This window comes from Phacochoerus africanus, chromosome 6 (assembly GCF_016906955.1).
Source record: "Phacochoerus africanus isolate WHEZ1 chromosome 6, ROS_Pafr_v1, whole genome shotgun sequence".
NCBI lineage: Eukaryota > Metazoa > Chordata > Mammalia > Artiodactyla > Suidae > Phacochoerus > Phacochoerus africanus.
In genome coordinates, this window is record NC_062549.1 from 95295301 (window position 1) to 95321909 (window position 26609).

General features: G+C 48.6%; 1 protein-coding gene across 4 annotated transcripts in view; it reads left to right on the forward strand.

Moving 5' to 3' along the window:
• Positions 1-26609, forward strand: part of KCNN3 (potassium calcium-activated channel subfamily N member 3) — a 190298-nt gene that overhangs the window by 132955 nt on the left and 30734 nt on the right. The window lies entirely within an intron of this gene.

Genomic DNA, 26609 nt, shown 5'->3' on the forward strand with positions numbered 1-26609 from the left:
TACGAGTGAGACACGCTGTACTGCAAATGGCACCTCACTGAGCATCCTGAGCCCCACCCCCACCCTGCCTAAATGCCTGCTTCCCTCCTCTGTGCTCTGCCCAAGAGTTTTGGGGCAACCAAGTCCCCTTGGGAGTAGTGACCTAGGGAACCCACCAACCCTAACACACCTGGTTATTTTGTTTTCCCAAGAAGCTTATGGGAGCTGCCTGCCAACAGAGCCCCTGCAGGCTGGCCCAGACAGGCCCAGCCATGCTGAGAAGGGCCAGATGGGCTCAACACCCCCACAATAGAGGGGGCACAGAGCCTCGTGAGTAAAACTCCTTTTGGAAATTTGAAACACGTTTCAGCTGAACCAACACATCCAGTGACACAGTGGCGACAGAGTCCAGAGGCTGGATACAGCCCGAACTCGGGGTTAAAAGACAGTTTGTCTCGAAGTTCCTGCTGTGGCACAACAGGATTTGTAGCATCTTGGGAGTGCGCTGGGACACAGGTTTGATCCCTGACCCGGCACCGTGGATTACGGATCTGGCGTTGCTGCGGCTGCAGCTTAGGTCACAACCGTGGCTGGGATCTGTTCCCTGGCCTGGGAACTCCATATGTCATGGGACAGCCCAAAAAGGCCGTTTGGCTCCTGGTTCCACCGTTCACTTTGTACTTTGTACATGCACTTAATCTTGCCATTCATACAGCCTCTACGGAACACGCTCTGGGACAGGGAGCTCATCACTTTAAAAGGCCATTCCATCCATCTTCAGCCAGCTCTGACTTAGACATATCTTCTTAAAGTTAAACTCCTCAGTGGTATCTGACTTGGGTCCTCACTCTGTTTCCTGTATCTGCATTAAAATTCTAGCCATGTAAACGGGTGGTTAAACTATTGCCATCTAGGCTGATCTGGGCTTAGACTCTTGCTCGAGCTTAGAGCCCTTGACCTCTGGCACGTTAGCCTCAGGACATCCAAAAAATGAGGTAATTCACAAAAGCCCTGGGTGGGGGGCAAAGCGTCAAGTACCCGCGGAGCAAAGCCAGTGAAGCAGCCTGGTCTTCCTTCCTCCACTGAAGGCCCCTTAAATGTTGCGAACAGATTTCATCATCTTCTCTCCAGTGGTCCCTGATCCTTCAGCAAGACATCTGAGGACTTGGTCTGGATCAGACTCCAGTTTCTTGCTCACTCTTCTCCTTAGTCATCTGCATCCCCGCTAAGTGGAGGCCCCAGGCTGAACATAATGCCCCACGTATTAGGCAACCTCCCTTTTTCTGGGCATTATTCTTTCTCCTTTTAACACAGCTTGAGAGGGGCCCCTGGGTAGGGCAGGCATCTCCCAGAACAGCTTATAATGACCTAGGAATGAGAGAGGGAGACGTAGGGAACATCTCTCTTTAGGTTTGGCACTGCAGCCGCTTACTCTGTTGTTAATGTTCCCTCACCCCAACCGAACAGGCCTTGCTTAGCCTGGGCCCTGGGACCAGAACCCCCGCACCTGCAGCCCACCCCCTGAGACAGCCATAGCTGAGTTAAGGCCAGAGGGTGTTAGGCCACGTGGGGGACCAGGTAGCTCTCTCAGTGTCAAGAGGCTCAGGTCCTGCTTCCAGCTTTAGCAAGAGGCTGGGGGGTCTGGCCGGAGGGCCCATTTCTGTGCCTTCATTTTCCCGCTGATAAAAGCAGTGGTTTCTCCTGCCCCGGCAGATGTTTCAATAAGGGTTGCTTAGGTGTCGCACCCACGCCCCCGCTCTCTGGACCCATTCCACGCGGGTCTTCTCCACGCCTTCCTTTTCCTCCATCAGATCTGCTTCCTTTAGCTGGACATTCCCCATCCTCTGGCATCTTTCTGTATCAAGCTTGCCCCTAGAGAAGGCATCCACACTCACGAGAAAGCATCCTCACCTCCTAAGTCTCAGTGTTGAGCCAAGCCTTTCCCCTGAGCTGTAAGGCTCCATTACAAGTGGCTCTCTAAGTAAAATTTATGTTAATAGTTACTGAGCCCGACTCTGCACCAGGCACTGTATTAGCAATTAAATATATCTCAGAGAGTAAAACGCAGGTGATTTTTTCCCTCGTGGGGTTTAGCGTCTCCTGGGAGGGTGGTAGACCAGTAAGGTCGCAATGATTTAAAAACAACAACAACAACAACAACGGGGGGGTGGGGTGGGGGTAGTTCCTTTGTGGCTCGGAGTTAAGCATCCGACAGGTGTCTCGGGGGTAGGTTAGCTCCATGGCCAGGGAACTTCCACATGCCATGAGCGTGGCCAACGAACAGATACTAAAAAGTAATGGGGTTGGAGGGAATCCTACACCTGGGACCTGCTTGGAAGGTTTCTCTCTAGAGAGGTTGTTTCAATGGAGACCTGAAAGATAGGAAGGAATGAATCATTTACAGACCGAGGGGGTGGGCTTTCCAAGAAGAGGGAACAGGAGTTCCCGTCATGGCGCAGTGGTTGACGAATCCGAATGGGAACCATGAGGTTGTGGGTTCGGTCCCTGGCCTTGCTCAGTGGGTTAGGGACCCGGTGTTGCCGTGAGCTGTGGTGTAGGTTGCAGATGTAGCTCGGATCCCGCATTGCTGTGGCTCTGGCATAGGCTGGTGGCTACAGCTCCAATTCGACCCCTAGCCTGGGAACCTCCATATGCCGAGGGAGCGGCCCAAGAAATGGCAAAAAGACAACAACAACCAAAAAAAAAAAAAAAAAAGAAGAAGAAGAAGAAGAAAAAGAAGAAGAAGAAGAGGGAACAGCATGTATGAAGGCCTTGAGCTGGTGAGGCAAGGAGCACTGTGTGTGGAGTCCCTGCAAGGAGAGTAGTGTGTGTGGGCATGTGACTGGTGGGGCCTGAGCTGTGGAGGGGGCTCTGGGGGCCATGTGAAGGGGTTGAAGGCAAGGGCAGTGGGAAGCCTCTGAAGAGTTTTTCTGTTTTGTTTTAATTTTTTTAATTATAGTTGATTTACAGTGTTGTGCCAAATTCTGCTCTTCAGCAAAGTGACTCAGTCATATATATATATATATATATATATATAGTCCTATATATGTCATATCGACTCATATATATATATATATATATATATATATAGTCATATATGTGTGTGTGTATTCTTTTTAAAATTATTTTTTATCATGGTCTATCCCAGGAGTTTGGATATAGTTCCCTGTGCTATATGGTAGGATCTTATTGCCTATCCATTCTAAATATAATAGTTTGCATCTGCTAACCCTAAACTCCAAATCCGTCCCTCCCCCCACCCACTCCCCCTTGGCAACCACAAGTCTGTTCTCTATGTCTGTGAGTCTGTTTCTGTTCTTAGATAAGTTCATTTGTGTCATATTTTAGATTTCCCATATAAGGATATCATATGGTATTTGTCTTTCCCTTTCTGACTTACTTCACAGTATGAGAATCTCTAGTTCCATCCATGTTGCTGCAAGTGGCATTATTTTGTTCTTTTTTATGGCTGAATAGTATTCCATTGTGTATATATACCACATCTTCTTAATCCATTCATCTGTCCTATAGACATTTAGGTTGTTTCCATGTCTTGGGTATTGCGAATAGTGCTGCAATGAACGTAGGGGTGCATGTACCTTTTTGAACTGTAGTTTTGTCTGAACATATGCCAAGGAGTGGGATTGTTGGATTATGTGGTAGTTCTATATTTAGTTTTCTAAGAAACCTCCATACTGTTTTCCATAGCGATGGTACCAATTTATATTCCCACCAATAGTGTAGGAGGGTTCCCTGTCTCCCTACCCTCTCCAGCCTTTGTTGTTTGTAGACATTAATGATGGCCATTCTGACCAGTGTGAGATGGTACCAGTACCTTGTTGTGATTTTGCTTTGCATTTCTCTAATAATTATGAAGAGTTTTAAGTCAGGGAGTGAAATAACCTGATTCATTCTAAGAATATCACTCTGGCACCTTTATGGAAAACGAATTGAAAGTTGGCAAGGAAACCACTAGGAGGATGAGTTAGGAAGCCATTACACAGGCCAGGCAGAAGAAAATGGTAACTTAGAAGGGTGCTGGTGGTGGCAGTGGAAAGTTCTTGAATACCTCCTGTGAACTAGGCCAAGAATTTTATATGCATGTTCTCATGCACTGAATATTGCGTGTAGGAAGTCTGTGTTCAGACTCATCATGCTACCCTTCATTTCTCTCTGCTTCTCTAATTTTGTCTTCTTTTTCTCAGAGACTTTTTCAATTGGTATTAGTTCTTGGCTGCAAATGACAGGAAACCCAAAATTACAGCAGCTTAAAAAAGTAGAAGTTTCTTTGGTATTCAAGACTGAAGATAGGGTGCTCCATGGTATTAGGAACCCAGGATTCTTCTGCCTTGTTGCCCTGCCAGCCTTGGTACATGGTGCTTCCTCATAGTTCAAGAAGGCTGCCAGAGCTCCAGCCATCCCATCTACCTCACAGCCAGCAGGAAAGAAAAAGTGACAAAATAAGGTGTGCTCTTTCAAAAGACTTTTCCTGGAGGTAACACATGTCATTTCCATTCGTGTGTATTAGTCATTCAGCTGGAAAAATGTAGTCTTTATTATTGCTCATTCCTGGGCTCTTTTACCAGTGAAGAAGGAGAGAAGGGCTACTGGGCTACAATTATCTCATTGGCTCAAAACCATTCACTGTCTTTTTACCAAGGCTCACCTCCATGGACCTCTTTATTCAGGCATCAAGCCCTATGGTTCTTATTCTATAAGGTCTCTCAAATTCATCTCTTCCTGCTGCTTCACTGACTCAGATCTCTGTCATCTTACCCTGGATTATAGGCGTAGCTTCTCCGGCCTCAAATTATACTACACTAGATGCATTCTATTACCCCTAAAAACATAAAAATTTTAAAACCCTGCCATTGCTCCCTCTAGAAGAGTAAATCCATTTTTTTTTGTCTTTTCTAGGGCCACACCTGTGGCATATGGAGGTTCCCAGGCTAGGGGTCTAATCAGAGCTACAGCCACAGGCCTACACCACAGCCACAGCAACGCCAGATCTGAGCCACCTCTGTGACCTACACTACAGCTCACGGCAATGCCAGATCCTTAACCCACTGAGCAAGGTCAGGGATCGAACCCGCAACCTCATGGTGCCTAGTTGGATTTGTTAACCACTGAGCCACAACAGGAACTCCTAAGTCCATATTCTTTACTTTAAGGTTCAAGGCCTTCCACAGTGCAGCCACAGTCAACCCATGATAAAACCCATTTGGTTCCAGTTCAGTAACATATGCAATGATTGTAATAAGACCTCACATTTCTAAGTGTAAGGTTTTATTGCTACAAAACTGAAAGCGATAGCACCTGAAGTTGGAAAACCCAGGCTCACAGCCTGGCTTAACCGTGCACCAGCTGACCTTTACGTGACCTGTAAAGGTCACGTATTCTTTATTAAATAAAACAATCGGAGTTCTCATTGTGGCTCAGTGGTTAACGAATCTGGCTAGGAACCATGAGGTTGGGGGTTCGATCCCTGGCCTTGCTCAGTGGGTTAAGGATCCGGCGTTGCTGTGAGCTGTGGTGTGGGTCACAGATGCGGCTCAGATCCCGAGTTGCTGTGGCTGTGGTGTAGGCCAGCGGCTGTAGCTCCCATCAGACCCCTAGCCTGGGAACCTCAATATGCTGTGGCAGCGGCCCAAGAAATGGCCCCCCCCCCAAAAAAGGCTAAAATAAATAAATAAATAAATAAATAAATAAATAAATAAATAAATAAATAAAACAATTGCCTGTGACTGTAGCTGGTTCTTGAGAAACACCGGATCCTTTCCTTTCCTGAGCCTCAATCCTCTGATCTGTAGCTTGGAGATATAAGCCCGTCTTACCTACTTCCTAGGTGGGTATGACATCCAAACAAGAGCAGTTTCCATTGCGGTGCAGTGGAAGTGAATCCAACTAGGAACCATAAGGTTATGGGTTTGATCCCTGGTCTCGCTCAGTGGGTTAAGGATCTGGCGTTGTTGTGAGCTGTGGTGTAGGTGGCAAATGCGGCTCGGATCCAGCATTGCTGTGGCTGTGGTGTAGGCTGCCAGCTGTAGCTCCGATTCGACCCTTAGTCTGGGAACCATATGCTGCTGGTGCAGCCACAAAAAGAAAGGAAAAGAAAGAATTCCAAACAAGAAAAAGCACGAAACGCTGGCGAAAGTGTAAAATCCAGGGCGCATGTGCTTCTGCTTCTCCCACTGGCCCTAGGAAGTGAGCAGGCAGATTCGAGTCCAGTGCCCCATTTAGGAGATTAGGACACGGAGACTCAAGGAGGCTGGGTGATTTGTCCTGTCCCTTTACTTCTAAGGTAGTAGAGGCCTGGCACCGCAGGCTCCTGACTGCCTGCTGTAACCCGATGGGGGTATTTGTTAAATTAGGGAGTTGTCTTATATGACTGTGTTGGGGTCAAAGGAGAAAGTGCAAAATGTGCAAAGCAAATTAAGTTTTTCTTTCAGTTGGGGCTCTGAGGTCAATTTATAATTTGTTTGAGGGCAGGTGATCTGGTACCTAGATGGAAACTGTGGTTGGTGCCATAGGAAAAAAACATCTATTTGTAGTGGGAAGCCACTTCCTGTTAGTGGGTGCAGGTGGAAACAGCCCATCATCCTTAAACGCCACGATGCCACTTTTTGGGGGACCGGGGCAGGCGTGGTTGGAGACTGACTAGACATTTTCCGAGAGAGTGTACGTCAAAATTAATAAACAGTTATATTGTCACACTTAACAGAGTTAAGTAAATGTGAATACAGTTAACTGGGTAGTAGCTTTGTAATTATTTTGTCAAGTTGAACATATGAAATTGCTCCCACTTAGTTACCAGCATTCTTAATTTGTTTTGTTCTTGTTTATAATTTAAACTGTGGATTTTATTTAGGGAGTAAATGTGTCTTGAGGCTTTTCATTATTTCAGAAATTAGACTATACCCTCCCGAGGTTGCCAGACTGTTGCTGCAGCCAAATTAGGCAAAGCCTGAGGGCTGGTGAGACTCTGAGCCAGGGTCTCGGAAGCCTAGTCAAGAATGACCTCAAGCCAGAGGAAGGAGAAAGAGGAGTCGTCATTTGTTAAATGCTGGTTTCTTGCACTCATCATCCCATTGAAGCCTCACGGAGTCTTGTGCTGTTGGCTCCATTTCACTGATGGAAAGACTGAAGCCCAGGGTGGTGGGGTAACTCACTCACCATTGTGTGAGGTTTCTTGTTAATGGCCTCTCCCTCAGCAGATGGGGCGTCTATAAGAGAATGTTTTCTAGGAGTTCCCGTCGTGGTTCAGCTGTTAACGAAACCGACTAGCATCCATGAAGACGCGGGTTCGATCCCTGGCCTCGCTCGGTGGGTTAAGGATCTGGTGTTGCCATGAGCTGTGGTGTAGGTTGCAAACACGGGCTCGGATCCCTCGTTGCTGTGGTGTGGTGTAGGCCGGTGGCTATAGCTCCAATTGGACCCCTAGCCTGCAAACCTCCATATGCCCTATGCCTAAAAAGGCAAAAAAAAAAAAAAGGAGAGGAGAGAGAGAATGTTTTCCAGAATGCCCAGCCCTGATAGGAGGTTAAGCATTATTTTTTAATAATTTTGAACACTTCTTGCTCACAGCTTTTTAGTCTACACACTTTCTCCTCTGTGGCCAGCACTCTGTGAGGTGGGTGTGGCAGTAGTAAATTTCCTCATTTTAGAAACTAGGCAGTGGAGGCTGGGAGGGGTAAGGGAGGCGGAATCTCACTGCTGGCCCAGGGATCCTGCCTGCGGAGGGAGCGACACTGCGACACTCCTGTGCCCGGCACCTCTCTCTGAGGTCCCCTGGGCAGCTGAGGAGCCATCCAGCCTGGGCATCCCTTGGACTTGGCTCTCCCTGATCCACTCAGTGTTTGAAGATTCCAGAGCTCAAGGTCACTTAGGCTGATAATCGAATGAACCTGTATTTGGGTGAGGGGTTGATGATGACGGCTGTAGGGATCTTTGTTTTAGGTGATAATCATATTTCCTGGAAAGTCTGTGGAAAATCGTGCCATTGCTTGAGGGCGCTTAATAAAATCACTCATCAAAGTAGAAGCCGATAGGAGTTCCCTGGTGGCTCAGTGGGTTAAGGATCCAGTGATGTCACTGCAGTGGCTTGGGTTGCTGCTATGGTGCAGGTTCGATTCCTGGCCGGGGAACTTCCACTTGCCATGGGCATAGCCAAAAAAAAAAGTAGAACTTGATAGATGAGTGTTTACCTACAGAATCATCATCATTATCATTACCCTCATCCTCCTCATCAACAGCCTCAACTCTAATCATGGCTGATTTAACCAAAACGAAAATAAAGGAGGCTTTTCGAGGACTTGACCCTCGGACGGCTTTCCTCCATGTCACCCTCTGTCTGTCTCCCTCATTGCAGTGAGTCAGTTTTTCCTCCCCATCTGTTTGCCGTTTGGCACTTTATCCAACTGTCTGGGCGCTTTCATTTCGCTTCTGTGGTTGCTCAGCTCCTCCGTGTTCCCTCCTGACGCTTCCCCTTTGTTCTGGCAGGCTCCTCTCATCTGCCGGTTTCCAGCCCTATGAAGTGTCAGAGGTGGGCTGTAGTTTTCAGGCAGCCTTTTGTTGCCTGGCAACATGTAACAAGCATCTTCTGTGATGGCTGCTTCCTGTAAAACGGAGCCAGGGCTGGGGCGCTGGGATGAAGGAGGCTCCGAGGGCCTCTCCAGGGCGGTTGGGGAGGAGGAGTGGGGAGAGAGACAGGAAAGGCAGATGCAGGTGACTGAGTGTAGCCATTCTGACATTTTTTTATAGCGGCCGGGGCCCCAGCTCCCCCTCTCCTATTCTGTTTCAGAAATCACAGGTGTTCAGCGCTCAAAAGATGTGGTTAGGAGCCATCAGAGGTTCTGTGTCCCTTGCTGGCCACCTGCTGCAGCTCCTCCAGGGGCGGCTGGCGGGTTTGGGTGGAAGCTGTTAAGTGGTTTCCACTTGAGCTGAGCTTTTACTTCATCTTGTTCCCCATGGGATGTAAAAACCCTCCTGTCTATGAAGGCAACTGGCTTCTGCATCTGCAGCCAGCACAGCCACACGCTCTCCGGAGACCAGGTGGAGGTTGGCTATTTGGGGGGAGGAGGGTCGGAGCGGGGGGCGCGGGGGGATGGGGGTGGTGGATGGGTCATCAAAGAAACACCTACCTTAGAACTGAACACATCCTCACATTTTACCTGAAGAAACCAAGGTCCAGAGAAGAGAAATGATGTGTCCAGGGTCAAGCAAGATGGAGAGAATCTAAGCTTCCAGTTGAGGGTCCTTCTCCTGGGACGGGACTGACTGGTGCCTCATGGAGCAGGAAGAGGCAGCAGAGTGATGAGCATGGGGGGTTGGGCCCAGCAGGCTCGCCTCTGGCCTTATTTGCTTACCCGAAAAGAGTGAGGTTTGTCGGCCTAGAGGTAGCTCCAAGACTCAGTGCCTCCCAGAGACAAAGCCTACCCACCCGCCCAAGCCCCTCCTACAGGTCTGTGAGGGTGTGTCTGTGGCTGTTCTCTCCCTTCCCTAGAACAGCCCAGAGGCTGGAGAGTCCTGGGCCTCTGGCTAATGCTCCCTAGGAGAATCCCATCCTTCAGGCAAAACCCCATCAGCACAGCCACATCGTGTTCCTAAGGACACCTGTCAGGATCAGGTCAGTGTAGGGCAAACCCTCTGGGAATCTGTCTTTCCAAACATGGCCCCTTAAGGCATCAAAGATGGAAGCGGAGGCCACCCCCTGCCCTGCCTGCTGCTCTCCATCCTGGGTTGGGGGTTACAGCTGTGCCCCTCCTTTCTCAAAAGAACAGATGGGGCTCAAAAGTGGCTGCAGTGCACCGGGGACTTGACACCTTCCTCTTCAGGCCCTGCGACTGAGAGGAAACTCCCAAATGGGTCTTTTTTTTTTTTTTTTTTTTTTTGCTTTTTAGGACCACATCTGCAGCATATGGAAATTCCCAGGCAAGGGGTCGAATGGGAGTTGCAGCTGCCAGCCTACGCCACAGCCACAACAATGCCAGATCTGAGCCGCATCTGTGACCTACAGCACAGCTCATGGCAACGCTGGATCCTTAACCCACTGAGCAAGGCCAGGGCTCGAATCTGTATCTTCCTGGATACTAGTCGGGTTCGTTTCCACTGAGCCACCATGGGAACTTCCAGATGGGTCATTTCTTTGTCTTTGCTCCTCCTTTTCCCCCAGCAAAGATCTCTCAGATCAGGAGGCAGAAAAGAGGAATTGCGACGCTGTGGGCTGTCTTTCCCCAGCTGCATCGCTTCCTTCTGCTCTGGGGCCACAGAGATGAGCCAGGAGGCCCCAGCACACGAGCCTTTCCTTCCAGCTGCTGCCCTTGGAGACCTTGGGGTGCGTCAGCTCCGGAGATTTAGAAGTTCCTCTAGCAAGAGAGCCCCCCTTGGAAGGGGGCGGAGGACGTGCCCTGGCTGTCACCCTTCCCTTCTCCACATCATCCCGAGCTGCAGAACTAGCCTTCTTCCTGATGTGTTCCAGGACCTTCCAGTTAATCCTATTAACCAAGGTCTGGGTGGTTTGGCTGTGGAACAGCGCAGGCCTGGACCAGCCCCCAGACTCTGCCTGAGACTTTGTCACCCTTCACAAAGCCAAAGCCCACCCCCAGACATCTGAGGAAGTGTGCCATCCGGACACCCAGGCTTGTGGAAAGAGGTTAGAGGCAGCCACCTTTCTCATGCAGGCTGCTGGTGGCCAGGGAGCTCCTGTAGCCCCCAGAGCCCCGCTGCCACGTGCCCCCGATCTGGGTGGTTGCCTCTGAGAGTTGGAGTTCTTCCCACTCACCTCTTCGGAAACCCCTCTTCTCAGTGGCAGGGGAAGCCGTCCAACTGGAGCTCCCACGTCCTGCCCTGGAATCCCCACTGCTCTGGAAAACGGGAACAAGAAAACTCCTTCCCAGGGTATTTCTTCCATCCCGTTTCCCTTTGTCCTTGGTCACAGGGTCCCTCCCACACTAACACTGCCCAGGTGAGTCTGCAGCTCCGTGCCCTTAACGCTTGCTAACCTGGGGAGCTGCCTGCCTTTAATTCCCTTTGGAAAGCTTAACTGAGAAGAGAAAGACACCTTCTTTCCTTTGAGGCTCCAGCTGGGACCCCGGCCTACGCGGCACTGCACTCCAGGGGGCGCCACGCGCATTGCCCTCTCTATGAATGGCACTGCCTGGAGTGGCCTGGGTACAACCTACGCTGCTGTGCAGGGCTGCCCTGGCTCTGGCTCACTCCCTGGTGAAGCTGGCTCATTGTAAGACAGATCCCAGATCAGATGCCTGAGACAGGGAGAATCCCCAGCAACCTCTCCCATCAACCTCGCTGGGCCTTCACCTCCTCAAAGGCATGATAGGGTCAAAGCTGCGGCTGAGAAAACAGCCAAGCCCAAGCTAACACTTCGGCCCAGCCACTCAGGAGATGTTTGATTTTGTGCACGTTCCCTAATCTGGCTGAGCCTAAATTTCCAAATCTTGTTCTTGTGAGGATTAAATGAGATAATGTGCATAAAGTGTGGCCCACGTGGCGCATGGCTGGCACTTGACAAATGCTGATTTGATGATTGTTATCTTTTAAAAGAAGGCTCTATATCCAGTCCTACTCACCTCATAGAGTCAGTCTCAGAAAATGAGATGAGAAATAGATCATCTCCAAGGTCTTTGAGGACATATTTTGCAAGGATCCCAACTGCTGTTATTCTTCCGCCTAAGAAGCAAAAAGCCTCAACCAGGAGAGAAAAAGCATCCAGGCAGAAGACGGAGGCCCCAGGAGTGTGGAGCTGAATGAAGAGCAAAGACAGCAGTGGTGAGAAGGCAGAGGCTCCCAGAGGGGAGTGAGATGAGACTAGGTTTAAACATCACCTCCCCCGGCCCCTCATTCACTCACTGCCTCCTTCAGCAGATTCTCAGTTTCCTCCAAGTGCCTGGCCACCGGGGCTGACACTGGGCTATGCAGAAGGACAAGCCCCAGAGCAAGCACACGATTAGATCTTGAGGTGGTGGGAGGTGACAGAGAGAACCTCGGGGCCAAGGGTGCTCCGTAGAAGGTGCTTGATCCAGGAAGGCTTTCTGGTGGAGGTGATTTTTCCGGGCCTGAAGAGGACTCCAGCCAGAGGCACCTTGGCAGTGGCAGGAGCACAGGGTGGAAGAGAGACTAAGCAGTTGCTTGCCTGGGGGTTTGGGGGGGTGTCACCGAAGGCCACAGCTGTATCAAGGTTAGGGAGGTAGGCAGGGGCCAGGTCAGTCTGAGCTTGGACTGAATCCTCTGTCACAGCCAGCAGTTCCCAGCCTTTTTACCTATGTGTTCCTTTGATTCCAGCAACACAGGAGAGATGGTATTGCGATACCTGACTTCTGCTGTGGGTGTGCCCCAGGTTATAAATCATTTCCACCAGCCTAGCTGGAGTCCCAGCCCATCCTTTCCGCTGGAGAGAGCAAATCAAAACACAAGACAGTGAGAGGGATGTTCTCACAGGGATAACCTTGAAATCACCCCGACACTCAACAGTAAATCCTTCACAAATGTCTGTTCTTCCGCTGCTCTTAGTCCTGGAGGGCTTGTTTGGGTCCCAGTGTGGCTCCACACTGAGGCTGAGGAACACCCCCCAGCCCGCACCCCACCCCCCCACTAGGCCAGTGGGAGCCACTGGTGGGTTCTGAGCAGGGGAAATTCTTGTGTTTTAGAAAGATTTCCTTGGCCGCAGTGCCTTATGGGATTTGAGGGGAACACAAGGATGACCTTGATCGAGGAGACCAGCTGGGAGACTGCTGCTGTGATGGATGTGGGACAGGGCGCTGCTTCCACCAGGGAGGTGGTGGCGGGGACGGAAAGTGAGGGACAGGTTTGAAAGAATTAGACACTGATAGAGCATGATGGAGGATAATGTGAGAAAAAGAATGTATATATTTTATTTTTTTTAATTTATTTATTGCTTTTTGGGGCCCCACCCATGGCATGTGGAGATTCCCAGGCTAGGGGTCTAATCGGAGCTAGAGCTGCCGGCCGACGCCAGGGCCACAGCAATGCAGGATCCGAGCCGAGTCTGCGACCTACACCACAGTTCACGGCAATGCCGGATCCTTAACCCACTGAGCGAGGCCAGGGATTGAACCCACAACCTGATGGTTCGTAGTCGGATTCGTTTCTGCTGTGCCATAACAGGAACTCCAAGAATGTATATATGTATGTGTGACTGGGTGACTCTGCTGTACAGTAGAAAGTTGACATAACACTGTAAACCAGCTATAATGGAAAAAATAAAAATAATTTTTTTAAAAAAGAAAGAACTAGAGGAGCCCAAATTGACATGCTGACTTACTGGATGTGGGGGATGGTGGAGGAAATTGGAGAACAAGGCCCACTGTCCTGGCATGAGTGGGTGGTGGTACCCACAGATAGGAGATGCAGGAAGAGGAGGATGGTTTTGGAGTGGATCCAGTTGCCAGGGAAGGGGGGCAGGTAGTGAGCGGGGTTCAGGATAAGCTGAACTTCACTTACCTGCTGTCCCCCTGGCAACATCCCACGTTGGCAGGTGGCTCCACTGGTCAGAAGCTCAGAGAAGGTTGGCACTGGTTTCAGAGGCCTGAGGGAGGCAGTTAAAACCATGAAGAGGCACCCAGCCACCGGAAGAGCAGAGGGCTGCGGTCTTTCAGCCCTGGGAGGACAAGGACATGTGTGCTGCTCCAAGTCCCCGCCCCCCACCTTCCCATCCCAGGATTCTGACTTTGCTGGGGGCTCCTCAGAGCAGGGACCCTGTGTCATTTCGTCTCATGCCATTGGTATCTGGCCACCCAGTGGGTACAGAATATAAGTTTGCTAGAAAAGCAAAACCAGCCAGAGGTGTCCCCCCAGGGACTGTCAACTCCTTGGAGGCAGAAGCCCCCTTCCCCTCGTGGTGGGGCTTGCCTCCCAAGGAGAGGATGAGAAAGAGACTGAGCCAGCGAGATGGGGGATGAGAGAGGAGAGAGGGGAGAGGTGGGGGCAGTGTTTCAAAGGAGGGAAAAAGAGGAAGAAGGATGAGAGAGAAGACAGTTGGAGAGACAATGGAGGGAAGGATGCAGGAGCAGGAGGACGGGAACAAGGGCTCAGGGAGCAGGTGATGGTGGAGCCAGCAGTGCCAGCATGTTCATATCACCTGCTCCTCAGAGCCCAGCGCTGGTGCTTGGAGAGAGCACGCTTCATCGGCCCTGCCTCTCCCCCCACTTCCTCCTCCTCCCCCCAGCCCCAGTGGGAGGCGTCCCTCTAACTTGAGCATGCCCCACCCTGGCCCAGCCCTGCGCCCTCATCCCTTCTCATCCCAGGGGGCTCTGTGCGAAGGTCGCATCCTTAGAGAAGGTGCACGCTTAGTGCACCCCATGCTGCCTCTTGGCCCTCGGCTCAATTCGCACTTGGCCTTTTTAGGCTTTTGTGTTGCTTGGTGTCAGCTTCCTTCAATGGACCATCAGTTCCCTGAGGCAGGTGTCAAGTCTGGTGCATAGGAGGGGCTCGTACACAACTGCTGACCAAATGAACTCATTAGTAAGCTTCAGCACATGCCAGACGAAGTGCAGGGTTTTCTGTTTGTATTCTCATTTCACCATCAACAAGGTCCCATGAGAGAGATTTTCCCTGTTTTGATTGATGGAGGGAAAGCCCAAGATGGGCAGAGGTGAGCGCCTTACCTGGGCCACACAGCCAACAGGTGACAGGGCTGAGATCAGCATCCCCAGCCCCTCTCCGCCACGCCACCTCCAAAGACCAGGGAAGACGTGCTTCCCATGGGAACCATGCTTCCAAACATATTGTTTTTCTCCATTTTCATGCATTTTATTAAACATTTCCAAATCAGGAAACATGGAAATATTTTTTAATAAGAAGAAAGAAAACATTGCAAATAGAGAAACTGACTCAGAAGGATTTGCCAGATGAACCATCTGGTTTTTAATTTAATAACTGTTCAAAGAGGTTGACAGCTCTCCCCTTTATGAAGAAAGCGGACCGTGGAGGGAATGGCAGCTGGCCTCCCTCAAATGCTGCATCCATTTGGGAAGCGGAGAAGTTGAACAGAACATCTTAGCCCAACAAAGGGAGGGAGAGACCCAAGGGAAGGCAAACACACCCCAAGGAGAGCTGAGCTGGGGTTCTTGTTCAGACATCCCTGGAGGGAGGTTGCATCCGGATGTGTGACACCAGCCAGATGTGCTGCTGATTCTCCCCCGTTTGGCCAAAGTCTCCAAGGAAAACAGTCAGAGGAAAATGCCAGCTCTGCAAGAGAAAACCACACCTACTATGTTCACAGACACACGACGAGCTGTGTCTGTTTGGTGACAAGTCACAACTTGTTTGTTGGAGTTGTTTGTTTGGGTGGTGGTGGTTTTCTCCCCTTTTAAAAATAACCAGAGGCTTTGCACCCATGCTGTTAGTTCTTAGGGCTGGAAATAAAAGACTAGATTTAGATTTGCCTTGGAGAGATTCGGGGCTATTGCCTTGAATTACCTGGTGGAGGGAAACGTCCTTATTCTCCTAAAGTCACAGCCAACTCTTAACAAAATAGGACACTGGCTACAGGAATGAGGCAGGCGAGGGAATGACTTCACATGCCCGTGCGTCGTCAGACACATGGTCCGGTAGGCTGGTGGTTAGTCTTGAGTCTCCAGGGCTACTAATTTCATATGTTAAGATGTTTATAAGGGAAGTTGATTTTAAGAAAATAAAGGACTTGGAGGGGGAGAGGTCTTGATGTGAATTCACCTACAACTAGAATAACAGAGTAGCCCTAAAGTACCATAAGCCATTTATTCCTCAGCTAACTTTGAGTTTCAGCGGTATTTTTTCATCTACCTCAAGCATCTCTCAAATCTTCCTAAACTGAGGCTTATAATATGCTTCAGAAATGGTGATTTTTCTCCTCAGTGCTGGAATCATATGCCCTGGCATGCTGAGGGCACTTGATCCTTAGAGTTGATTATATTGGCAACCAAGACAAAAGTAGAGGTAAAGGATGAGAGTGAAACCTAGGACTCCAGGAAAATGTCTTCCTCTGGAAAGAGCTTCTCAGGCTCCCTGAGCCAGGCTGGTCTTCACCAGTCACACCCAGAGTCTCCTGGCCATCATCCTACTGGAGGGGACTGAGCAGGTGTTCTGCCACACCAGGACACGCTGGCATCTGCCCAGGACAGGGCCTGGACAAGGTGGGAGCAGCAAAGGTGGTGGGGACTGGTCAGATTCTGGACAAATTTTGGTTGTTTTATTTATTTATTTGTTTGTTTATTTATTTATTTTTCAGGGCTGCATCCATGGCATATGGAAGTTCCCAGGCTAGGGGTCCAATTGGAGCTACAGCTGCCGGGCTATGCCACAGCCACAGCAAAGGGGGATCTGAGCCACACCTGCCACCTACACCACAGCTCATAGCAACACTGGATCCTTAATCCACTGAGCGAGGCCAGGGATCAAACCCATGTCCTCTTGGATGCTGCTCAGGTTTGTTACCACTGAGCCACACCAGGAACTCCCTGGACATATTATGAAGCAGATAGGATTTGATAGCAATGAGGGGTTCAAAGTGCAAATTACAGGAGGAAGGGCTGCTGTCAACCCAGAACAGTGGGCCGAGGAGGAATAAAAGGAGGAATGAATGACTGGGTGGAATGAATGACTGTTTTTTTACATTGCAGTGCCTGCTGCCTATTCTACCTCCATGTCCCTTGTCACCAGAACAAAGCCCCCATTGGAAGGCTGGTCTTCAAGGGGCAGTCTCACATGTATCATATGTTCCAGGTGGACAAAGCCCTTCCACATTCCCCGGTTGTGAGATGGTCAGGTCAGGCATTATTATACCCTGATTCCTTAAAAAGGAAACAGATCCTGTTCAAGGTCACAAAGCCATGAAGGCATGAAAGGCAGTCCTTCAGCTCCAGATCCTGCTATTCTTTCTGCTATGACAAGTCCATACTTACACACAAAAATGGTGATAGCACAACAAAAGCCAACATCTTTTAGCGCAACTATACAGCAGGCACTGTTCTAATGGTTTAGAAATATCAGTTAATTTAACCCTAATGGTAAGTGTATGTGAGTTAGTACAAGTATTATCCCCTTTGACAGATGGGAAAATGGGGGACAAGTTCATGCAGATATTAAAGGAGCAAAACCCAGATTCAAACGTGGGTAGTCAACCATGACACCTAACCATGGTCCACCCTGGTGGTCTCCTACCCGAGGCAGTGTGTAGACAGCTAACAGAGAGTGGCCGTGCTGAGTAGGTGTGGGGTTGGATGCAAAGAGCTCACACTGGCTGGGTGGGTCTGGGGGGCTTTGTGCTGCTCATTGAAGGGTCATTCAGAAGGGGTCATTGAGGATGGTAGCAGGCATGACAGAAGCAAAAAAGATGTGAAGCAAGCTTGGAGCACAGCAACGTGGAAGAGGATGCCAGAGTAAGAAGCCCAGAATGATGATCCGAGGAGAAGGAAGGCAGGAGAACAAACCACTGAAGATGCCAAGAGGACTGTTCTGGGGAGGGAGGCGCCAGTGGGATCAAAGTCACCAAGGGGGAAAGTCAGGTACAGGTTGTGTGTTTCACTGGAGAACTGAGCAAGCACAGGATCCGCAGCTCAGTGGGGGCCAGGGACTGACTATGTGAAGCTGGGGAATGACTGGAAGGTGAAGATAAAGAATGCATGTGGCTTGATTCCTGAAAATTTCCAGCAAACTAGATCCAGGACAAATGGCTAGAGCCGCCAAATCACTAAGATCCATGTGAAAAGAGCTAGGTCACAGCTACTGTCAAGATCTGAGTTCTGAGGAATAGTGAGAACCAACTCCAAGCCCAAGGAATTTGGCAGCCACTTTGACAAAAGTTTATCTGCCAAAGAGAACAGCTGAAGTCACCTTAACATGCATCACTGAATTACTAACGCAAGCATCACTTTCATTGGGGGGACAGGAAAAGCAACAAGTAGGCCATATTCATTCCACAAATATTTACTGAGCCCCTTTTATGTGTTAGGCTCTCAGAAGGTACCTAGAAAAGGCTACAAAGAGGACTATAAAGTAACTCCAGGGTTGGACAAGTAGGCCAATGGAACAGAAAAGAGCACCCAGAAATAGCTTCACCTTCACATATAATCTATGTGACAGAGGTAGCATTAAGAGTCAGTGGGAGAAAAGATGGACTGCTTGTTAATTGGATCTGGGATAATTGGTTATTCATATTTTTTAAAAATGAAGTCACATCCCTACCTCACACCAAACACAAAATCAATTCCAGATGAACTGGAGACTTAAATATGAAAGGTGATATTTAGAAACATTTAAAGAAAGCCTTCTAACTACAGATAGGAGAGGATTTCTTTACAAGTTACACAAGTCAGTAATTATAAACTAAAGGGATGATAAATTCTACTGCAGTAAAACTCAAAACTTCTATTCATCAAAAACACTATAAAGAAAATAAAAAGACTGGAGTTCCCATTGTGGCTCAGTGGAAACGAATCCAACTAGGAACCATGAGGTTGCAGGTTCGATCCCTGGCCTCGCTCAGTGGGGTAAGGATCAGGCGTTGCCATGAGCTGTGGTGTAGGTCACAGACGCAGCTTGGATCCCATATTGCTGTGGCTGTGGCGTAGGCTGGCAGCTGTAGCTTCAACTAGACCCCTGGCCTGGGAACTTCCACATGCCACTAGTGCGGACCTGAAAAAAGAAAAAAAGAAAAGACCCAGCATAAACTGGGAGAAGGTATTTGCAGCACATAAAACTGGCAAAATTCTTATCTGGAATAGATAAAGAACACTTAGAATCAATAAGAAAAAAAGACAGGAACAAACCAATAGAGAAATGGCCGAAAGTCAAGACAAGAAAACATGAACGACCAATAAACATATAAAAGGATCTGCAGCCTTTATCAGGGAAAGTGAAATGAAAGCATGATGAGATAACAGTTTTGCCCGCTGGTTTGGCAAAAGTTAAAGTCAGATAATGGCAAGTGTTGATATGGATACGAAGAAACAGGAACACGTATCCACTGCCAGTAGAAACCTGGTGGCACTGCTATTTTGGAAAATAACTTGACATTTTCTAATGAAGTTAAATATGTACTTGCCTTACAAACCAGTAAATCCACTCTTAGGTATGTGTCCTAGAGAAACTCCCACATAGCCAGGAGCTGTGATTAAGAATGTTCGCAGCAGTATTGCTCATAAGAGGAAAAACCTGGAAACCACCCAAATATCCATCAGTAGGTGAATGAAGAAATAATGATATATTCATATGATGAATCATAGTACAAGAATGAGAGTATACTCTAGCCACATATATCAACATATATGTTGAGTGGAAAAGAGCAATTCAGAGAAGATTCATTGTATTAGTTATCTATTGCTGCCTAACAAATTGCCCCATAATCTAGCAGCTTAAAACAACAAACAGGAGTACCTCTGTGGCTCAATGGGTTAAGGACCTGGTATTTTTACTGTTGTAGCATGGATTTAGTCCCTGGCCTGGTAACTTCCACATGCCGCAGGCATGACCAACAAGAAAAGAAAACAAAAAGCCAAACACTTGCTATCTCACAGTTACTATGCATCAGAAATTCAGGGACAGCTTAGAGCTCCTGTTGTGTCTCAGGGGTAATGAACCTGAGTAGTATCTATGAGGATGAGTTCAATCCCTGGTCCTGATTAAGGATCTGGCGTTGCTGTGAGCTGTGGTGTTGGTTGCAGCTGTGGCTCAGATCTGGCATTGCTGTGGTATAAGCCGGCAGCTAAAGCTCGGATTCGACCCCTGGCCAGGGGACTTCCATAGACCATAGATGCGGCCCTAAAAAGACCAATTAACTAATTAATTAATGAATGCAGGGACAGTTTAAATGGGAACCTCTGGCTCAAGGTTTCATAGATTGTAGTCCATGCCTGTAGTCTCACCTCAAGGCTTGATTTAAGGGGTTTCTGCTTCCAGGCTTACTCACAATGCTGTGGGCAGGACAAGGTCCCTCACCACATGATGGCTTCTCCCAAGGGAAAGCCATTCCAAAGGGCACAAGGTGGCGATCTCCCAGACAGAAGCCACAATCTTCCTATAATCCAACCTTAGCAGTGATAACCTATCACTGCCGCCATATTCTATTCCTTAGAAATAAGTTACTAGGTCCAGCCCACACTCAAAGGGAGGAGATTAAAGACTTCTCGTTGTGGCTCAGTGGGTTAAGAATGTGATATAGCGTCCATGAGGGTGCAGGTTCAATCCCTGGCCTCACTCAGTGGGTTAAGGACCTGACATTGCCACAAGGTGCAGTGGATGTGGCTTGGATCTGGTGTTGCCCGGGCTGTGGTATAGGCCCCAGCTGCAGCTCTGATTCGACCCCTATCCCAGGAACTTCCATATGCTGCAGGCACAGCCATAAAAAGAAAATTTTTTTAAAGTAGGAGATTTAAAAAGTATGTGAATATGGAGTTTCCACAGTGGCTCAGTGGTTAGCAAACCTAACTAGCATCCCTGAGGATGTGGGTTTGATCCCTGGCCTTGCTCAGTGGGTTAAGGACCCAGTGTACCATGAGCTGTGGTGTAGGTCGCAGACTTGGTTCGGATCCTGTGTTGCTGTGGCTGTGGTGTAGACCATCAGCTACAGCTCTGATTCGACCCCTAGCCTGGGAACCTCCATATGCTGCAAGTGTGGCCCTAAAAAGACAAAAAGTAAATAAAACAATTTAAAAATTAAATTAAAAGTGTGTGAATACCCCAGGCAGGAGGTGGGGAAATACCAGGGGTCGTTTTATTTTATTTTATTTTGGCTGCCCTATAGCACATGGAGTTCAAGGGTCATTTTAGAGGCTGCCTATCATCCTCCTGCAGTAGTATTTCATTTTTATGAAATTCAGAAATAGGCAAAATTACTGATATATTGTTTGGATAGGTATGCATACCTAAGCAGAAGCCCTGTGAAGAAAAACAAGCTCATGATAAACTCAAGATTCGGGACATTGAAGATCTCTGGATGGACACGGGAGGCTGAGAATGGGGAGGACACACAAGTAGCTTCAACAGGACTTTGAGTTCAAGGGTGCTTATTTTATGTTTAGGCTTCATAACTTCATTTTACATTATGTATATGTTTTTGGTTTTTTCTTTCAGCTGTATTTTTGTGTTTGATATTATGGAAGGTTTTGTGTGGTTTTGGGGCCATGCCATGCATGTGAAAGTTCCCTGGCCAGGGACTGAACCTGTGCCACAGCAGCAACCTGAGCCACTGCAGTGACAACGCCTGATCCCTAACCCGCTGAGCCACAAGAGAACTCTTATGAAAGTTTTACCTGCATACACTTAGAGTCAGTTTTTTTGTTTGTTTATTTTGGTTTTTTGCTTTTTAGGGCCACACCCACAGCATATGGAAGTTCCCAAGCTAGGGGTCCAATCGGAGCTACAGCTTCCGGCCTACACCACAGCCACAGCAACACGGGATCCAAGGCTCATCTTCGACTTAGACCACAGCTCACGGCAACGCAGAGCCCCAGCCCACTGAGCGATGCCAGGGATCGAACCTGCATCCTCATGGATCCTAGTCAGGTTCGTTAACCACTGAGCCACGAAGGGAATGCCAGTTGTTTTGTTATACTGCCGTCCTCTACCAGTTTTTCCCATTTACCAGGGGGAGCTATTGTTACCTCCTTTTGCAAATTAATTTTAATCTTTACTTCCCTGTCTCTTTATAACATGTTTGTATTGCTACTTTTTTTTTTTTTTTTTTTTTTTTTTGGCTGCTACACGCAGCAGCTTGATGTGGGATCTCGTTCCCAGACCAGGGATCAGACCCAGGCCACAGCAGCGCAAGCCTGGAATCCTCACCCCTAGACCACCAGGGATCTCTCTGTATTGCTACGCTTTGATGCTTGGGTTTCAGCATCATCTAGTCCCTTCCCACTGTGGACGATGAGGCTTAGTTCCCTTTCCTCCCGTCCAACTTATTTTGTTCCCCCACCCTCCTTTCACAGTTATATCACAATTTGGGTTAGATCCGTAATTAGTGTTTACATTTCTCAGCCAGCACTAATTTGACTCTATTCATAGTTGAGCCTCCATAGTAAAGAATGATAACTTTGGTTGTTTTGCAGAACTTTTTGTTTTTCCTGGTTAATTATCATATTTGTTCATTTGCTTAGTCTTCTGTGCATTTATCACTAACTTAGCTCCAAACGCTGGCCATTGTTTGAATGTCTTCAGGCACTGCAGGTTTTCTATCCCTTTCATCTTCTTGGAGAAATGGCTCCCACAGCCATCCAACCTGCTGCGGTCTGGATGGCTGGTCCTCCACTCCTGGTGCATGGCTGTCATCCAAGGACTCCCCAGGGCCGTCACCCCCGGCCTCTCTCCTCTGTGGATCCACAGGTTCCTCCATCTCAGGGCTTCTTCTTTCTGGGTTTATGCCTTTGTTTTGGTGACACCTAGCCTCCCGTGGCTTCATGAGAAAGGGAGCAGAGGTGGCAAATCTTTGAGAGCCTCAGCTGGTTGCAGTTCTGGTTTGGAGATAATTTTCCTTCAGAATTTTGAAGGCTTTGTTCCATGGCCCTCTATCTCCTAGTGTGGCCATGAAAATGTCCAAAGTCACTCTGACCTCTGATTCTTGGGTTTGACCTCTCTCTCTGGATGCTCCATGGAATCTTCTCCTTTTCCCTGGTGCTCTGCAGTTTCACAATGATGTGCTTTGGTGTGAGTCTATTTCCATCCACTGTGCTGGGAACAGTGGGCCCTTGATCTAGAAATGTGTGTCCTTCAGCTCCGGGAAATTTTTTAATGATGTCTTTAATTATTTTTTCTTGCCTTCTTTTCCTTCTTTCTCCCCCCCCGCCCCGGTTCTCTCTTTCTGAAACTCTTGGTATTTGAATTGGTAGACTGATTCACTAATTTCCTTCTATTTTCATCTCTGTCTCTGTCTTTTCTGCCTTTTGGGATGCTTCTTCAATTTCTCTTCCAGCTATCTAGGAGGACTTTTTTGGTGTAGTGTGCCATCCCTGTCTCATGGGTCCAATGTCTTGTTTTATCTCTCTTAGGATGTTAATTATACAATTTGTTTCAAGAGTTCTTCTCTGTGAATGGTCTGTATTTGAGCCAGAGTCCTTTTTCTTTGTTTATTTAATTGACTGATTTGGTCTGCGTCTTTAATGTTGACGACTTTCCTCGGGTATCTGGGGACTCCTGGTTGTCTGCTGATTTTTAAAAGCCAGGAACTAAAACTGTTAGTTGCAGAGGGATCTGAAGAGAGGGCAAAAATGCCATGTGTGTTTAATCTACCATCTTTATCCAGCCACACAGTCTTCCATATCTATCATTTATTTCATAACACTGGAAAGTGAGGCGTTTCCTCTGTGGGTTAATGATCTGGCTTATCTCTGCGGTGTGCTATTCCCATCTGAGGCCCAGTGCAGTGGGTTAAAGGATCCAGCGTTGCCACAGCTGTGGTGTAGGTTGCAGCTGCAGCTCAGATTCAGTCCCTGGGCCCAGAACTTCCATATGCTGCAGGTGCAGCCATTAAAAAAAAAAAAAATCAAAAACCATAGTCCACACCCTAATGATAAATTAATAACTGTAGTAACCCTTTTAAACCCCCACCTTTTCATCCTTCACCCTTAAAAGAAAAACATGGGACTCTTTTCTTCAAAAAAATCTCTATTGCAAAAAATATCATGAGATTAGTACATGAATTTGTGACAAGGGTAAACCACTCTAAAATTGTGAATAGGTTTGGAAACAATTTCTCCCTCCTCTCCACACCCACAGTCCTGAATCACCAGCCCGGCTCTCTCACTCATCACTTCCTGCTTGGGGAGCTGCATGCGTGTTTTATCTCCATGGCGATGCTCCAAGCCACGGGAGAGTAGGGTGCGTGTCCAATTCATCTCTGAATCTTCTGTAGCTCCTGCCAGAGGGGAGATCATCAAAGTTTGATAAGCCAGGAATGAATAACATCCTCAAGATCTGCTTCTCTGCTCAGCACGCATAGTTAACACCAGTGGATTTCATTTTTTTTTAACTGTTATCTTTTATTTTTTTACAGCCACACCCATGGCACATGGAAGTTCCCAGGCCAGGAACTGAATCCGAGCCACAGCTGTGACCTACACTGCAGGTGCAGCAACACTGGATCTTTTAACCCACTGCGCCAGGCCGGAGATCGAACCCACACCTCCATAGCAACCCGAGCCGCTGCAGTCAGATTCTTAACCCACTGTGCCACAGCAGGAACTCCACCAATGGATTTTAAATGGTGAATGGAAAAGATATCCACAAGAACACAAAGAGAAGTTAGAGAAAAATAAAGCAGTCCATCTCATTTCAACTTTAAAAAGACAGATTACTGTTTGCTCTTATTTAATTTTACTTCGAGTTCTAATCTCTTTACCTCGGAGTCCACCCACATATGAATAGGATGGGCCGTGGTCCTGAGGGCAGCCGAGCAGCTAGGGAACACTAGTTTAAGCCGCCTTTTTTTGCAAGGAAAGCAAGATTTTAGAGACCCGTGTCCACAGCACAGCGAGTAATGTCCACAGAAGACAGGCTGCAAATTAAATCCAAACCCCTTGGTTCAGCATTCAAGTCTCTCCATTGCTTCTCCCTGGGCACCTGCAAACTGTCTAGATATGCTCACTGTCTGGGGCTTGCCTTCTTGATAAGTTTTGCAGGTAGCTGCTAGTAGAATCATCCTCAGATACCAAGTGTCTCGTGTCCCTTCTTTGTCCAGCCTACCTACAGTAGATTCCTTTCATCCCTGTATCAGACGGTTCTCCAGCCCAAACACCAAGGTGGCTTCATCTCTGCTCCTTCATCTTCATCTCTCCCCTGCTGGGGCCCTCTCCCCACTGCATGTAAACCCCTGCCCCTGCATTTTTCCGTAGATTGTTTCTCAGACTGATAACACCTACCCTTCTCAGCAACAGTAATTGCTGACATTTAGTGCACGCTTAGCTGGGACTGAGCACTGTGCTAATATTGCTGATGGATTATTTTCCTTAAGCCTCCCATCAGCAGATAAAGAAACTGGGTCACAGACAGGTTGAGTTATTTGCCCACAGCCATGGAGCAGCTTAAGGTGGAGCTGGGGCTCCAAGCCGGGGGAGCCGAGCCCGAGTCCGCAGGCTCGCCTCCTCTCTACCCATCACCTTGACCTCCCCATCCTCACACCTGACCCAAGACCCTTTCCATGAAATGTTGGATGAATTGACCGCCCCGGCTCGGCTCTACATCATGCATTTATGCGTTGCTGGCTTATGACACGGAGCTGTCTTTAAGTCTTTGTCTGCGTCCCCACACTCCATTGGTCACGGAGTCTTGCTGCTTCATAGACTCCAAAGTCCATCCCTCCAGGGAAGGAGTCCCCACCACTGAGAGCCAGGATCTGCCACCATTGCTCCCAGTCAAGAGCAGCAGGGGACTGCATCAGCCCCCAGGGCCTGGCAGGGAGAATGGGACAGGGAAGGTGGCTGCCCATCTAGGACCACGTCAGACCTAGGACAGGGCTGGTGCCCTAGACAGGGGCAGGACATTCCCTATCTTGGGGACCTGATCTGGGCGCTACCAGCCTATGCTACTCCTAGGTGGCCAGATGAGCAGACACAGGCCCAGCCCTGGGGAGATGAGGCCAAGTGGAAGGAGCAGACAGCCAGGGTGCCCTTGGGTAGCAGACAGCCAGGATGCAGGCAGGAGAGGGCAGGCCAGGCAAGGCACCTGCAGAGCTTTGGGGAGGGGTTATCTGCTCTCCACATGTCCCCCTGGAGTTCCGGGCATGCATGCCCTTGTGCAGACAGCTATGAAAAGCTCAAGCCACCCCCTTATGGTTGCTGGTAGAGGACTCAAGCTGGGCCTGGACAGCCCACCAATGACGTGCTCACCGGGATCCGCTAGGGCCAGGCTCAGGTGGGCAATGAAAACTGCTGCCTGTACCTCCCTCCTGGCTTCGGCACTTGCTTCTCTCCTGGCACCCCCACCCCTGGGTTGCATCTTTGTAAACATCCTGCTCATCACCTGCAGACCACTCTTCCCAGTGGGCTGTGTCGCCTTGTCATTCATCTCAGGAGCCTAGAATCACTTCCAAGGCCTCTAAGACCAAATGCAAACCTCTCATCCTGGAATTCAAGGTCTTCCAAAATCAGACCCTGGGTCTCTAAAGCTACTCGTCACCTGCTCTTGGAGCCCAGGTGCCCTCCTCTCACTAAAACTTCCTCATCATCCCCCAAGGCACGTAAGGGAAGTAGTGAAAAGAGCATGTGCTGTGCTTTCATGATTTCCTGTGTGTCCTTGGGCAAGTGACGCCATGTCTCTGTGCTTCCAGCTGCTTACCTATAAAAATACTCTACAGGATGTTGTGAGAATTAGAGTGTTTGGATACAAAGCGCCAGCCTCACGGTAGGCTGTCCTCTGTGCCTGCCACTAATACCGTAAGAGTCAATAAATAGTATTGGGAGTTCCCGTCGTGGCGCAGTGGTTAATGAATCTGACTAGGAACCATGAGGTTGCTGGTTCGGTCCCTGGCCTTGCTCAGTGGGTTAAGGATCCGGCGTTGCTGTGGCTGTGGTGTAGGCCGGCGGCTACAGCTCGGATTAGACCCCTAGCCTGGGAACCTCCATATGCCGCGGGAGTGGCCCTAGAAAAGGCAAAAAGACAATAAATAAATAAATAAATAGTATTGG